At 41.8% G+C, this 14,696-nt stretch overlaps 1 protein-coding gene across 2 annotated transcripts in view; it reads left to right on the forward strand.

Moving 5' to 3' along the window:
• The first annotated feature begins 5,050 nt into the window (after positions 1–5,050).
• Positions 5,051–14,696, forward strand: part of FBXW7 (F-box and WD repeat domain containing 7) — a 166,374-nt gene continuing 156,728 nt past the window's right edge. For both annotated transcript variants that reach the window (XM_054562473.1, XM_054562487.1), the window contains exon 1: positions 5,051–6,139. The gene's annotated coding sequence lies outside the window, so the exon portion shown is untranslated. The remainder of the gene's footprint in view (positions 6,140–14,696) is intronic.

Consider the following 14,696-nt stretch of genomic DNA (forward strand, 5'->3'; position numbering starts at 1 on the left):
GGGGCACGCGTTTCCTTTTCACCATTGTATGTCCAGCAAGCATTTAGCTGAGTGCTAGGAGATAGTAGGTGGTAAGTTTTTGTTCACTGAATGGTAAATGCGAAAAGGCTATGCTTATAATAGATATACTAACACTTTTATGGTTTCTATAGATCATTGCTTTTTGGAAGTTAACACAAAATATATAAAATATGTATGTATTTGGTACTTTTGGCAACTCCCTATTGTTAGTTCAATTAACCCAACTTTGAATTTCAAGCCAGAACACTGTAGGGCCTTTGCTCTTCAGAGTTAAGTTACAGCTAAGCCTACCTTAACATTTTTATGCAGTTATTTAAGGTTGTTTTTACTCAATATTTAATTTGAAAGTAATAGCTAGATTTTATTAGATAAAAATACTTCATGACTATTAATGTCAAAACCAAATGATGGATTCTTCTGAGACTTTGTTAAATTATCAAAGATTTCAAATGACTCAGTCATTTTATTTTCTATTAAAACTAGTCATCATCTATCATTTACCTTTAGAATAAAAAATTTTGTAAACCCAGATGATAATAAAGGTAGCACAGGGGCAAACTCATCAAACAGTTGGTAAATTTTCTAGGTTGATTTATCCTTGTATTTAAAAATGTTGTTAAGTTCTGATATCCTCCGACATTTTTAACCATATTATGAAATTAATAGGGCGTTGATTATCAAGTGCCTTTCTCAATCATTTGACACCATTATCTACTACCTTTTTTGTAACTCTTTTCTCAGCTATTGAGGAAGTATGGTAATTCTTTGTAGAGGCAACGGGCCTTAGTGACAGGCTATACGGGATAAAGAGCAGAGTGAAAAAACCTTATTTTATTTTTTTCCAACACTATTTATTCCTTCATAGCCTCTTCCACCTCTGCCCTCCCCCCTCCCAGCAATCACCACACTGGGTCTGTGTCTGTGAGTTCTTTCTTCTTCTTTTTTTTTTTTCTCAATTCCTCCATGCCCCTAGCCTCCCAACCTTATTTTTTTAAAGCAAATTTCCATGCAATCCCTTTTAGCACTATCACTTATATTAACCTTTAAACTTTTTGTTTATTATTTATTTACTTACTTATATCAATCTTAATCTGACCCTAAAATGGTTAGGCTTAACATAGTCTTATCCAATGGTAGAATAAGAGGCTTGCCGTGTGGAAGTGAACAATATTCTGCAGGCCGTGGAATTAATTTACCTTCCTGCTCCAGGAGACTGAGAGTTGGTGTGCTATAAAGGCATGCGTGCTCTACTTGAAGACTTGGGGACAGAGTCCAGGATTCCCATTGCCTTGTTCTTCCTATTTACTTGTTATATGAGTAAGTCACTTAATTTCTCTGTGTCCTTTCTTCCTCCAGTTTTAAAGTATCACTGACTCTAAATGGAGAATTGACTGATAAGAAAATGATAAAAACAATCAAACTATGTTGGGACAGTCTGCCAGGTAATAACATGTGTGGTATTATTTGATATTGAGTGAAATTAAAACCCCAAACAAACCATTTTAGCAGGAACTTTAGGAAGAAAACAAAAAGCCATTGTGATTTCATATAATGAATGAAACTGAGAAATGAAAAAAAAAATCTGCACGTGGCGGAACAATTTGTTACATAGTTCCCTATAAAATACAAAGCAACAAGGAATAGGGTTTAGTTACATTAGTTAGATTCAAGGAAGCTAAATCATAACAAATGACACCACATCAGGCATCTCAGAGATTAGGCCTGAAAAAGATAATACATTCACAAAAGAAATGCAAATGGCTAGCTGATATATGAAAGGGTCCTCAACAGCATCATCAATCAGGGGGATGCGAGTTAAAACCACAATGACAGAATACAGGACACCCATCAGACTGGCCAAAACTGAAAAGAACTACCAATACTGGGTGCGGTTGAGGATGCGCAGCAATGGGACTTATATGTGGCTGGTTTGATTATAACACTTTAGAAACAGTTTGGCATTATTTATTCAAGTTTATGATACACATATCCACTTCTGGGTATATACCATACAGAAAATGATAGAGACATGATGGAATACATGAAGAATGTTGACAGCAGCATTTATAACAGTTCCAAACTGAAAACCCAGATATCCATTAACAATAGAATGGCTAAATAAATTAAGGCATATGCTACAATGGAACACTGTAATATTCAGCAATTAAAAGGAACAAACTAAAGCTACATGAACAACCCAAACAACATGTGGATTAAAAACAATGTTGAACGAAAGCAGTAAATACAATGGGTTACATATTATGTTGTTCCATTTAATGAAGTTCAAAAGAAAGGGCAAAACTAAATAATCTATTGTTTAGGGATGCATGCTTGTGATAAAATAATAGAGAAAAGCAAAGAAATAATTATCACAAAAGATAAAGTAATGGTTATGCCTAAAAAAAGAGGGAAAGGCTTGTGTTCAGGAAGGTCAGCAGGGGGTAATTCTGGGGTGCTGGCAATGTTTCATATCTTGACTTGGTCACGTGGAGGTTTCTCCTATAATTTACTCATTATACGGAATACTTCGTGCATTTCAATGTTTATTTCACAATAAAAATTCTAAAAGTAATTGAATACTATAGATGGCATTTGAAGAAATTTTGCCAGATAATTTAGCTTATGAAATCTTTGATAGTAAAAACCACTGATGTGGGATAATAAAATACCGATTAGTTTCCTGGAAGAGCTAACTTTCAAGTTTAGGAGAAAAGAGACCTATACAAATATCCCTTTGTGATACTTTAATATAGTATGCAGATCTTCATGAGAAACAAATCAATGAACCAGGGAAAAAAATCTACTACTTAAAATGTCACAGTTTTTTGACTTTTGAACAAACTAGCTGTTTTCTCCTCTGGGTAAGTAAGTAAATAAATAAATGAAAGCACTGAAGAGCTGCAGACCAAGTTGGACATGTATGAACTTCCTCTTCTCTAGGCACCAGTTCCAGCTGTTTACTCCAGTTATTAGGCTGGGTGGTGAGGTGCGTAGATCTCGCCCAGTAAGTTTAGTGCAGATGTTAACTGCTTCTGTAGGCGGCCAAGTCGGCGGAGGGCTCTCCTGAGTGCTCTTCAGCACTAAGGTTCTAAGGTGGAGCCGCAGATCTGCTGAGAAACCCCATCTGCTACTCACTTTCTTTGAGGTATCCTCTGCCAGCTTGCAGAGCTCTGATGTTTGCACTCTTTTTATCCCAAATCCACAGAACTTAAAATCTGAGGTGCTCAGCTTCACAAAATCCCCTAAATCTGTGCATTTTATTCAACTTCGGTCAAGAAATCGGGAAGACAGGCAAAACCAAAAAAGAGATTTGCTTTGTAGCCATTTCAGGACACAGCTTGATGATCTGATTCCTTGTGAGTCTTATTTGGAGGAACATGGGCATCGCAGGTTATGGAAAGGCAGGCAAATCCAGGGTAGCTTAAGCAGGATCGCTACTCTGGCTCTTGGAATTTAGGATCAAGGGCAGTTGGGCGGGTACTACTTTGTGTCTCTTTTTGCTTCTGCAACATCCCCCGCCCCCTCCCGAACTTTTTCTCCAGCATTTTAATAAAAATGAACCTTTGGATTTATCCAGCTGGAGTTTCCTTAGTCTACTGTTTGCATATGGTGGTGGCAGTAGTGGCAGAAACCCCCGAGCCTCCCAAGTCTGCCTATAAAAATTTGCTCTTAATTCCCGGAGGCAGAAAGACTTGTAACATCCACTCCCGCCCTTTCCGGACGAGGTTAGGTGTGCCAGGCCCAGCGACAGACCGGCGACCTCTGTCTCCCTGCATCATTCCTGCTGCATTTATCTCGTTCTCACACTATTCACCAGGACAGGTACGCTCTGAGGATTCTGGTCCTTTTATCTTAACATTTCTTTTCTGAGAGAACCACACATTCAACTTCACGAGTTTTTACTGGAATTTACTTTCCAGGGTAACACCTGTAGGGAAAGCAGCAGACCAGCAATAATACTAATTTCAGAAAGGAAATAGCTTTTGAGTCAGACTTGAAGCACAGGCCACAATTTCTTGACGGTAATGTACACCGATGCACGACCAAGGCCAGTTCTCCAAAGCTTCAAACCACAAGCACAAATGATTACCTAAAGCGAGGTACTGTTAAATCCTCCCCCTGAAAAACGGTCAAAAATCCTCCCACAATCTCCGGGAGGACGGCTCCCTTCCCTTGCCCGGGCAATTCGCTTCCTTTTTCACTAGTAAGACTCAGGTTGTGACTTGGTGCTCAAGCTGCACCCTATTTCCTTTGGGGGAAGGCGAAAAGGGGATGTATTACAAACAACTCCCATCTTTACAGTGCTACGCAGTTTACAAAGCGCTAGCACTTCACCCACTCCTCTGAGCTCCGCGAGTGTTCGTTCATTCACCATTCATTCATTCATTCTTATACTAAACATTCACTGGTCCGATGACACGTTATCCAGCGCCTGATCTCGCTTCACACCACGGAAAGGGCGGGGCGCTCGCTCCCTGAAACAGGTGCAGCGAGGGGATCAGGCTGTAGGACAACTTGCTCAGCCCAGCTTTCAAAGGCTCGTTTGGGGCCAAATGCCTCACCTTCAGGTGGTGCGCACCCGAGCATGGCCGCGCGGCCTGGGCCTCCTCCTGGCTCCCAAAGGAGCAGTCACCACCTGCCCTGAAGGAAACCACAAAAGATCAAGCCCTCTCCGCTGCCCCCGAGTCGGAGAGTAAGATCAGGCGGCAGCTTAGACTCCACTCGGCTCCTCCCCTTCCTCTCTTCAGTTCTGACGCGGCCGTAGAGGCGGCGGTAGCGGCAGAGTCCCGCGGCCCGAGGCGCACCCACCCGCTCGCGGAGCCCCGACTTCCTCTTCCTTTGGAGCGTCATCAGAGCGCGCCAGAGTCGCCCAGGGCGGGGTAGTTGGAACGGGGAAAAAAGGCCAGCGGAGGAAGCCTCCGAGCGGAAAGAAAAGGGCGGGGGGAGGAGAGTGGTTGCTAGGTTACTTGCGTCATCCGTCTGCGCCACTTTCCTCCCGCCCCTCTCTCTCTGGAGTGAGGCGAGAGCCCCGCACAGAGCGAGCGAGACAGCGATCTGAGCTCCGGGCGCTACAGCCACCGCCGCCGAGAGCGTGAGAGCCTGGGAGCATCCGAAAGACCCCGCCCCCGTGCACTGGCTACCGCCCAGACCTCCGCCCTAACCTGGGCCAGCGGGAGCGGCGGCCACCGCTCTTCTCCCCCCCTCACCTTCCCGGCCGGCAGCAGCGGCTGCACACGCCGGAGCCCGAGCCGGAGCCGGCGGCTGGGGGGCAGGGAGGCGGCTACCTCGGGCCGGGGCTAGCCAGCTGCTCCGCGGTGAGAGGACGCTGAGAAGGGGCCGGAGCTTCTGTCTGGTCCCGGGGCGCGTGGCGAGGGACCCCCAAGGTGTAGGGAGGGGGTCCCAGCCGTAGCGACACATGCTGGAGCCGGGAGCGGGGGCGGCGCCGAGCGGAGCCGGCCAGGTCCCCCACCTCGCCGCCGCCTCGGCCACCCGCCCGGGGCCTTAGCATCTCGCCCCGGAGTGTATGAGCCGGGGCCCCAAGCTCAGCAATCACCCCCGGCCGGGGGGCGGGGACCCCGATGTGAAGCGGCGGCCGAGGCGGCGGGGAGAGCAGGACCGGCGCCGCGGTCCTTTCCTGACCTTCCCCCTCCCCTTAGCCCCCTCGGGGGTCTTCGCCCTTGGCCAGTCGCCGGCCCCCCGGCTCCTCGGCAGGACTCCGGGAGGAGTTCTTAGAACCCCCTCCCCCGCCCCAGCCCCGAGGGCGGCGGGGCCGGGGGGACCCGGGGGGCCGGCCGCTGCCTCCGCCCAGAGGAAACTTTATAAAAACAAAATCCGGAGCCTCCCGAACGTGACTGTCCCGGGAGCGGTGGCCCAGGACGGGCAGAAGACAGCCTGAAGAGACCCAGGAAGAGGAAAAGAGGAGGTAAGCAGGTCGCCGCCGCCTCTGCTCCTGCAGCGCGGAAGGGACCCGGTGGCTGCCTGCTGGAGCGACCCGAGCCCCGCTTCTTCCTCCGCATCGCGCGGGTCGGAGCCTTCTGCACCGGCAGGAGCAGCAGCCTCAGCCCGGAGGAGGAAGGGACCAGCCCCCTTTCCCAGCGTCACGGCTCTCCTCTAAAGTGTGAGTGGCCCCGGGAAAGGGATTGAGGGGTGGGAAGTGGGAGGATGCCGGTGCGCCCTCCCGGAGTAGTGCGGGTGGTTTCCCGGAGTGCCGGGAGTGCACCGGCGGGAGGAGGGACCTGTACTCTTCGCGGCAGGAGCAGGCAGCCCTCTGTGTAGCCTGTTAGCTCTTGTACGGGTAATACTCGAGCTGACAGGCTCCCTTAGAGGGGCTCTGTCTTTCTCCGGAGTGGACACTTGCACCTTTCTGGCCAGTAATTGACAAAAGGAAATTGGGGAAGCCGGAGCATGCGTGCACACAAAGGACAGCGCTGTGATACACCTTTTCCTGGTGCCCCGGGGTCGAAACTGCGCTGTCGTTTTTGTGTCTGGGCAACTCTTACTTGGGGGTTCTCAAGTGGGAACCTCCTCTCCTCGGAGCCCCTGGAAGTAAAATTCCTTTTTTTTTTTTTTCTTTGCACTCTTCCTTGAAGAGATTTTCATTTCAGTACCTTTCAGTACAGGAGTATTTTTTTTAAGTCTTCTTTTTCTGGGTCCAATTCCTGTGTGTCAGGAGGACACTGTCACAGATTTCAGTTACTCTAGGAAATCTGAGTTCTTCTGAATCACAACTTAATTGGGGAAGGGCATTCTGTACTTTAGCCAGTGTATAAAAGTTGTTATTCCTACCCAAATACTTAATTAATTTTTCTTTTTTCTTTTTTTTTTTTTGCATAGCTTATGCCCTAATTGCCAGCAGCACTTTTTTACTTGGCAGACTTGAGGCTTTACTTATTTGAGTTTCTTTACTTCTCTACCAAATGAGAAACTTTTGATATTTAATATTTTGAAGAATGATTTTTTTTCCTTCTATTATTCTAGAGGTGAAATCTATAAAATCTTTGATTTATATTTTAGGTATCCTCTTAGGGTGCCAAATGAAGGTGCAGGAAAGTAATTAGCAATTCGTATATTTATACAGACCTTAAGGCTCTGGCACAGGGTGGAACTTTATCTAACAGAACAAGCATAGGGCGGACTGCATCGGACTGCTGTGTGGTCTCGCGGGGGCAGCCTTGTGGGAGTGGATGCAGCCTGGGGTTATCTATGCTAACTTCTCTGGGCAGGATCTCCATTCAGTTTATTCACAACTTTCTCAAACAGCGTTTTCATCCCGTACTTTTTGTCTTTTGAAGTAATGAGTTCTACGAGTTTATCCCAAACTTGTCTTTTTCACATTGCAGGACGCATCCAGGGTGTGTGGTTTGACAAATGCTAGAACAAGCTGGAGTTCATCTTTTGCTGGTTTTACAGATTTTGATTGTTTCTCTTTACCGTGAGCTTTCCGGACCCTTTTTGTCTTAGACTAATTTCCTCCACCCCTTTGTTCGCTCTGCTCTCCTCAGGAACTTCTCCTCCTGTTTTTTCTTTATGTGCCTTGTTCTTGTTATGCTTTTATAAGGAACTTTAAGTTCTGTTTATTTTAAATGGGTACTGACATGAAAATATTGAGTAGTAGATGTAATGTTAGACATGAAATAAAAAACAAATGTCTCTGGTTCTTTTATTTTGTGACCTTGAGGAATTAATGTATCCCCATGTTGTACAGAGTCAGGAAGAAGAAAAGTCGAGTCTTTCATAGGTTTTTTTTTAGGGGGTGGGGAGGAAGGGATGAGAAACCACCAGACTATAGTTTGAGTGTAGATTGTACTCCATCAAAGTCATTTACTAATTTTAAGACTTTTTATTGCTTTGACTATTGATTGGTTAAAAAATAATGATAATCTTTTATTGCGTATTTGGGTATCAAAGAAACAACAAAATATTTGGGATCCCGACCTTTGAGATGCTTTTACTTATAGGTGACAAAGGCAATGAATCACGAATTACACAAAAGTGTAGGAAAGATGGAATGGACTACTATTTATCTATTGCCACTGTAGGCCAGATACTGTGTTTGGTACCTGATAGATATAAATGTATTTGTACATTTTTCATTAGGGAAATGTTGGTGTTGAACTATGCAGGACTAATTGGAATATCTGAACCGAATTTGGGAAGGTCTTGCTAGGGAAGAAGTGTCTAAGACTTTTGGAATTAGAGGGTGTGAAGGACAAATGAAATTAGGAAAATAACTTGAGGGAACCACAGAGGGAGGTGTTGAATAGGCTTAGGGTCAAAGGGTATTGTGTAGATACATGTTTACAGATCACAGAAGCAACTGAAAACAATGTATGTTTTAGATGATTGAGGAGAAACTGTATTTTAGGCCATGGCGCATTATACCTGGGTTGGTATTTTCTTTTTTCTGGGGACCCAACAGTTTTATACCGTGGTCATTGAAGAGTTATACAGATTAAGGGGAGAAAAAGAACATCCGTCCAGTATTTTAGTGTGTTGCTAGTGGTTTCTTGTAAAAAATAATTCAGAAATTATTGTAATTTGGAGGCATTGTACTTTGTTTTGAACCTTACATTTTAGGGTAAATGTTGAAAATTGATGCAGTCTCAAGACAATAAGCTAGTTAAACTAATGAGTGATATGCTGAAAATATGTAGAGCTGGGAGTCTTTTTCATAGTGTTGAGGTTTCTCAAGAGTGCTGATGGAGAATGAAAAATGGGTATTTTTACTTGGAGGAGGGGGAATCTGTTAAACTTAACCACAGCTATCGTAAGATCAGAGAATGGATAAACTGTCCCTAACATAAATGTTTTAAGAGTGGAAAGGAGCTGAAGTTGAAAAGGGAGGAATGGTCTTTAAACATGGCCACCAGTTCAGTCTTAGGGTATATGAGTGTATATTTTTGAAACAAGTTTATATTTATGAACTTGTAGAGTATATTGGTCCTCTGAAGTTAAGGTCAAAAGAATATATAGGATTTCACTGTCAAGAAACTTAAAATACATAAAAAGACAGATTTCTTTCACCATATTCATGTTTTTCAAGTTGGCCCAACATTATTACCCTAAGTTTGGTCTTTAACATGTCAAAGTAGGGCTAAAAATAGCCAGCAGAGAAGGCTGCTTCCCTTGCTAGTATTGGTGAGTGTCTTTGTGTCCTGTACAATGAAGGGGATATCCCTGTGTTGGCACAGAAGTGCTGAAAATTCTTTTCTTTAAACCCTTTTATAAAACACACACACACACACACACACACACACACACACACACACACACCCACCTGCCCACCCACCCACCCACCGCCGCCCTCCCCCCCGCCAACCTGGCACTTAAAAGAAATTCGGACATCTTTGAGGTATGAGATACTGGAAGACTGTCCTTTTCTATTTTTTTTAACCTTGTGCTCACCCTGCAGCTAGTGTGGCTAGCATTTTAGTTGAGTCTAACAAGGATTAGGATTGTGAGGTAGGGAACCCATATATCCACACTTTGGCGTTGCCAAGTTTGAATCCTCTACTTTCCTAGTAGCTTCTTGGCCTATTCTTAAGAGTGGTTATGCAAAAGGTCGAACCCTCTGGGGAAGAGATGTTTAAACAAGGAGCTAGATCTGAGACTGAGGGTACAGAGACTGGAATGTATAACATACGGTGCCTCGTCTCTTTACCCTTATTTTCCACGACAATTTTTTTATGCCGGTGAAACCACGTTTTGATGAATTTAAGGGGCGGCCTTTTAACGTGATTCACTAGTGATGACAGTGGGAGAGGTGGACTCTGGTAGTGGGGAATGGCAGCCTCACGTGTGCTTTGCTTTGGCAACTTTGGGATGAACGAGCCTTAGGGATGCAGTTGTGTGTTTTAGCACCGGGGACAGACTGCAGAGGCCATGCCCAGGCTAGTGGCAACCCAGTTCATGTACTCGGAGATGGTGCTTGGAAAAGTCTTGTTTCTCCTCTGCTGTTTCATTGTGTAGAAGAGGGCTTGACAAACTTACTTATTTTTTTTGGAAAGTGTCAATCAGTAAATAGTTTAGATTTCCTGGACCACCTTGCCTTTGTCTCAGCGATTCAGTTCTGTTCTTGTAGTGAAAGTCTCTGTAGAGAATATGTAAGTGAATGAGTGTGACTGTGTTCCTGTAAAGCCTTATGCATAAAAATAGGAGGTAAGTTGGGTTTGGCATGCGGTTTATGGACCACAGGTGTAGACAACTGTTGGATCCTCCAACAATACAGTATGAGCTTCATTTATTACAAATCTGGATTGGCTATTTTAGGTGGTCCTTTTCTCTAAATGAGATGTGTTTCTTGGGGGTTGTTTTAATATGATTCTGCCTAAGGCATAGAGTCTACTGTGCAAGATAGTGATGAAAACTGTGGATTAAGGAGCAGTGGCAATGCCATCTATAAAGGGATACAGGAAAAAGTGAGGACTACTTGTGTTTCTTGTTTATAGATGCCATAGTTGGCACATAGTGATATACTGGAGATTATATATATCATGGCCAAAAGTTAAAGGAGCTTATGGATATAATTTTGAAATGTTCTGAAAATAAATTATAAAGCATTTACTTTAGATTTAAAATTAGAAGTGTTTTTGGTTGGCTTGGATCAGATGAAATTATTAACCAAATTATGAGAATGTTAAGGTTTGATACTTGTCTCCTAGACTTGTAATTTCTTATAGTGACCAATTCAATATGTAGGATGATTGGCTCCACAATTTTTGTCAGTTTCAAGTACAGTATTATATCTTAACAAATTACTTACATCGTGTAAAAGTATACTTTAAAAAGCTTTGTGTATCCTGCCCCGGCTGGTGTGGCTCAGTGGATTGAGCACCAGACTGCGAAGAAAAGGGTTGCTGGTTCGATTCCCAGTCAGGGCACATGCCTGGGTTGCAGGCCAGTCCCCAGTAAGGGGCGCGTGAGAGGCACCCACACAGTAAATGTCCCATGGGTTAATTTCTTAGGTGAGTCTGTCTCAAATGTGTTTTAGAAAGGATAATTCATTCTGTGTAATTTTACATTGTAGCTAGTATCAAAATATTTATTTCATATGTAAACAAATACCTGCATTGGATGATGGCATATTTTTGTCCTGTTTTCATAAATTTTATTCATCTGAGGATTCTCCTGTTTGTGGCAGGGGAGGGTGTTAGTCTTGCAGCAGTGATCAGTTTTTAGTTAGTTTCAAACCTGCTTTTACTTTATGTAGTTTTTCTACATATGTAATTGGTACTCCAGTTTCTCTTCCTTAAAAGAAAAGTTTATATAATCTGACAATTTTATTATACCTTTTGGAGGGTCACTGTAAAGTTGCTTTTCTCTTCATTAGGAGAGGAATCATAGTCTTTTAAAAATCTTCAAGTTAATTTTTGCCTTTTCAAGTAATTTCTGTTATTTTCTCAAGCTTAAGGGCAGGTGGCAATTTAAGAGATACCAGGTGCTCATCTCATCTGCAAATATTCCAAATAGAAATATTCTTTACAGGTGACACTTTCAGGGGGCCAGAGGAAAGGTGTATTTTTATTTTTTAAGTGTAGCTGAATTGTCATTATAAACAGATGACTACAGTTACTTTCAAATTAGGAACTCTTGCAGTTAAACCTTTTTACTTTGAGACTTTTTTCCACTATGTATAAATCAGTCTGTTTTATGCCTTAATGTGCTTTTAGATTTTTGTTTTCTTCTGATACCTTATTGATACTTTTTCACAATATCTTTCACAGTGTGTTAAGAGTATATTTTCTAAATACATATGACATTTCCCAAACATTATAGAATATATATTTTCTAATAATTATACACAAAAGTATATTTACAGTTTCAGAATTGTGAAATATTTGAGGGAACATCTGTACTTGATATGGCTATTGAACAGCAAACTAATGTATAACAATTTTTCTAAAACCTTTAAAATAATTTGAATAACACTTTATTTTTTTTTTTTAAATAGCAAGCCTAATACATTTGTGTTGTAGCTGCAGTGCAGGTAGCAGAAAGATAATAAACAAGAATGCACAAGAGACCTTATTGCTTGAGTATCTTATCTTTTGCTCTTTCCTCATCACCTAAGGGATAGCTCGTGGGTGAGATATTGTGCGGTTTTTGTTGCTATGCTGTGTCTCTTCTGCCCTTTCTTTCCAGCTGAAAGGTAGCTACTGGAAATTGGGTGGATTTAGGAAGGAGGTAGCGTGTTGTGAGTGTGTCTGTGTGTACAGCTACCTCATGTTTTGTGTCAGGTCCTCCTTTCTGCAAGGCTGTTCTGGAATGAGGAAATATTAAAACATATGAGTATATAGTGCAAAATATTTTTAATGTCACTTAGCCTTTCATCTGAGAGACTCACCATTGGATAAGATACTATTTTTTTTTGTTTGTTTTTGGTTTATTCGTTACACAGCATCTTGAATTAAACCAGCAATATACAGATGGTGCTTGACATATGATGGTTTGTCTTGGACTTTTCAGCTTTACGATGGTGCAAGAGTGATGCGCATTCAGTGGAGACCATACTTTGTATTTTGAATTTCGGTCTGTTTCTGGGCTAGCGGTAAGAGGTATGATACTCTTTTATGGTGCTGGACAGCGGCAGCGAGAGGATTTTGCTTCACTGTGGGCTGATGTAAGTGTTCTGAGCACGTTTAAGGAAGGCTAGGCTAAGCTATGATGTGTGACAGGTTAGGTGTAGTAAATGTATTTTTTAAAATTATTTTTTCCATCACCGTTTTTCCCCGCTATACCCTCTTCCACCTCCACCCACCACATCCTCTCAGCCCCTCCAATAAATACATTTTCGACTTATGATGGGTTGCGGGGGTGTCCAGCCTTTTGGCGTCTCTGTGTCACCCTGGAAGAACGAGAGTTGTCTTGGGTCACACGTTAAATACACTGTGACGTGTAATCACAGAAAAATCTCCTAATGTTTTAAGTAAATTAATGATTTTGTGTTGGGCCACATTCACAGCCATCCTGGGCTGCATGTGGCCTGTGGGCCACAAGTTGGATACCCCTCATAGGGACATGACCCTACCATAAGCCAAGGAGCGTCTGTCTGTATGTTAGTACGATATGTGAAATATCACAGAAATTGCTGGTTTGGGTTTGGAAGAATGTATTTATCTTATGAGACTTTCAGGATGGTATATTTTTAGAGCAGTGTAAAGAGCAATAAATAATAGGCCTTTGCATGACATTCTCTAGATCTGAGAAGGAGTTGCTTTCACGAATAATATTAACATAACTATCTAATGGTTGAAAATATTGTGCGTGCCTGGAGCCAGGAGCATACAGCTAATTCATTTCGCATTTACCTAATAAAATAGAGTCATACTATGGAGGCAGAAGACTCATTTGTTAGGCAGTTCATTTCTTAGCCATGTGGCTTTGGACACACTGTTTATCCTTCTAATATTAGCTTTATCACCTGTTGATGGGGAAAAGCCATGTCCCTCACAGGATTCTTGTTATGATTAAATGAGATGATATAAAACATACGCAAGGCTTTTAGTCCTGTGCCTGGCATATAGGAATGTGACTGATCACTGCTAACTTGTTAAGTTAAAGATTTTTTTAAAGTGTGGTATAGACATCAGGCTAAAGTGAGCCTTTATGTTGTTCAACATTTCATTTCAGACCTTGAGTTTGACAAATAATACTGAAGTGATTCTGCAGTGCTTTCAGAAGCATCTGAACTAGTGTATGACTTATTAACATTTTATTTAAAATTTTTTTAAAACTAGAGAAATGGCAGAACTAATATACTTATTATTTATAGAAAAGAAAGACTGATTTGAACATAACTGGAATTTGAATTCATTTCCAAAGACCTCAGTAGTGTTTAGATCAGCAAGAACTGTTTTTAAAATAATTTGATTATCTCTGAAAGTGACTGTGCTTTAAATTGTCCATTTGGAAATATCTGGATGTAATTCAGTTATCATGTCTTTTAACTGTCCATCTCTTTAATCATTGGGAATAAAGAGCTTTAAAGAAATCATGAAGAAGTATAAGAAGTTTTATCTGTATTATTACATCTCATTTCAAATTAAAATTGGAGGAATTTTATGTAGGTGATTCTATTTTTAATTAAATTTTGTTTTTTTTTCTTTTCCTAAAATGATTAGAGAGAGTGTTAGCTGTGTTAGTGTTTGATATTCCATTTTCATGCTTAGTATTTATTAAATACAAGACCAGTTTCAGAAATAACATTTCCTTCAAGCTTGGCATAATCAGTGTTCTATTGGCCAATACAAGAAATAAATGCTTCTGGATTGCTTTTGTATTTGGAAAGTATTTCTATTTTGAGAACAATTTGGCTATGCCTTCATAGTCTGTTTATTTAATAGGACTGTATATTTAAGATAAGTGTATGAAAAAAATCCAAAGGCAGAAAGGAAAGATTGAAATATATTTCTTAGCACTGAGTTTTTTTTGCCAACTCTTGTTCTCACTTTCTGATGTCTTCTTTTATGGCTACTTTGCTTTAGATTTTGGTGTAAATGCAGAAATTAGATTTGTTTAAATATTAGTGGATCTCTCGTTAAGTGGTTAATTTAATGAATATTCTAGTTATTTTTAAAGATTTTTATTTATTTATTTTTACAGAGAGGGGTAGGGAAGGAGAAAGAGAGGGAAAGAAACACCAGTGTGTGGTTGCCTCTCACACACCCTCTACCCAG

Source organism: Pteronotus mesoamericanus, unplaced genomic scaffold (genome assembly GCF_021234165.1).
Source record: "Pteronotus mesoamericanus isolate MK-2021 breed Mesoamerican mustached bat unplaced genomic scaffold, CSHL_Meso_final contig_163, whole genome shotgun sequence".
In the NCBI taxonomy this organism is placed as follows: Eukaryota; Metazoa; Chordata; class Mammalia; order Chiroptera; family Mormoopidae; genus Pteronotus; species Pteronotus mesoamericanus.